The following is a 2,168-nucleotide window of genomic DNA, read 5'->3' on the forward strand; positions in this document are numbered from 1 at the left end:
CTTCTCAACCAGAGCCGTTTAGATGCGTTCTCGGCAAAGTCTATGCTGTTGCTGGCTGTTCTTTTTCTTATCATTCCTGTGATGCTCACTGTTCCATAGGCTCTCCTCAGGATACTTGTAAAATCTTGATTTCCTACCTCGACTGGCGAACACCGCGTTCTCCACTTGTTCTTGAGTTAGTGCTACACCAACACCTGATATTTAGCTCTCTTCTTCTCCTGCACCTCCTCTACTCTTTCCTTCCAGAGTGCAGTCAATCACTGCCTTCTCTGTGTATCACATATGATGCACAAGACACATCTCCCTAACGTCCATACAGCACATACGATACACATTCTCAATTTTTATTCAACCAACAGAGTAAACTTACACTTATGAAAGGACAGCTTTATAATGTTCAGTGCTTACGGCCATATCACGCTGAGAGCACCGGTTCTCGTCCGATCACCGAAGTTAAGCAGCGTCGAGCCTAGTGAGTACTTAGATGGGTGATTGCTTGGGTAACCTAGGTGCTGTAAGCGTCACACACTTTTTGGAGGCACAATGGCCCAGTGGTTGGGGCAGCGGACTCGCGGTCATAGGATCGCGGTTTCGATTCCCAGACCGGGCGTTGTCAATGTTTATTGAGCGAAAATACCTAAAGCTCCACCAGGCTCCGGCGGGGGATGGTGGCGAACCCTGCTGTACTCTTTCATCACAACTTTCTCTCACTCTTACTTCCTGTTTCTGTTGTGCCTGTATTTCAAAGGGTCAGCCTTGTCACACTGTGTCACGCTGAATATCCCCGAGAACTACGTTAAGGGTACACTTGTCTGTGGAGTGTTCAACCACTTGCACGTTAATTTCACGAGCAGGCTGTTCCGTTAATCGGATCAACTGGAACCCTCGACGTCGTAAGCGACGGAGTGCCAACAACAATAATATTCAGAATGTATGAAAGAAGAACCAACTAAACGGCCGAAAATATATACGGATATTTAGAAGACATTTACCGAAATGCTTTGGACAGGCAAATGATTAATGTCACAGACAGGCTCATTATAAAGATGTTTCGGATGACACAATTCACTAACAACGATACACTAAACTATCTCTTCTAACGGAACTGTTTAACTCTTTGCCTGTCCTGTGTATCTGTTTGCAAACACCAGAGTAAATAGCAACTTAAGAAAGGAAAGCTTTATATTACTCAGGACGTATGAAAGGAAGCTAACTGAAAATCTGAAAACAAGCATTGACGTATTGGACAATCTTACGAAAATACTTTGACAGGGAAAGGGTTAAATCCAATAGAATTAGCTGCTATGTTTTCTAGCAAACCATGATGATATTTCATCTCAATAAGATCCGGGTGATACGCACAGGAAATTATCGAATTCTTTAGTTGCGTCCTGCTATAAACACATATTTATTTTTAAAAAACTGTTACGTATCAACATCTAACTCTAACCGTACCTATCTTCTTTTAAAACTCTGTCTGTGTATCTATTTGCACTGGTCTGTACACGTGTATAAGCCTAAATGTGTAGACGTGTATATGTGCAGATATCTGTGGACTTGCAAGTACGTTTATGCACCGGTAAAAGTATATTTGAGTGGATGCCTGGCTGAATAGGCTGACCGGCTCGTGAGCATGCATTAGTTACGTAGATAATATTAAGTGTCCGTTAAATATAAAAAGAAATAGATACACATGTTGATCAATACAGCCAAGACAGTGTTGACTACTGATTAAATACTAGAGGAATAAACAATATCGCAAGTATGTGCGTATATGTATACGTGTAAGCATATGTATATTTGTGTATAGGTAAGTTTGTGTATATGGGTGAGAGTTTCACTCTCTCCATACACACAAACACATACTAGTGAAAACGCGTGGCTTAATGGTTAACGTATTCGACGTGGCGTTGAGCAAGACACTGCTTCAGTCCACTCAGCGAGCAAAACTGAGTTGCACCTGTAAGTGAAAGGGTCAGCCTTATCGCATTCTGTGTCACGCTGAATCTCCCTGAGAACTACGTCAAGGGTACGTGTATCTGTGAAGTGCTCAGCAACTTGCTCGTTAATTTCACGTGCAAGCTGTTTCGTTGATCGAATCAACTAGAATACACGTTGTCGTAATCCACAGAACGTCAGTTATACATACATACATACATATGCGTGTG

At 42.2% G+C, this 2,168-nt stretch overlaps 1 non-coding gene across 1 annotated transcript; it reads left to right on the forward strand.

Annotated features, from left to right (window-relative positions):
• Positions 1-402: 402 nt before the first annotated feature.
• LOC128251013 (5S ribosomal RNA) lies at positions 403-521 on the forward strand. The gene has a single exon (XR_008266924.1). It is a non-coding gene; the product is annotated as a 5S ribosomal RNA (ribosomal RNA).
• The last annotated feature ends 1,647 nt before the right edge of the window (positions 522-2,168 follow it).

This window comes from Octopus bimaculoides, chromosome 27, assembly GCF_001194135.2.
Source record: "Octopus bimaculoides isolate UCB-OBI-ISO-001 chromosome 27, ASM119413v2, whole genome shotgun sequence".
Lineage (NCBI taxonomy): Eukaryota > Metazoa > Mollusca > Cephalopoda > Octopoda > Octopodidae > Octopus > Octopus bimaculoides.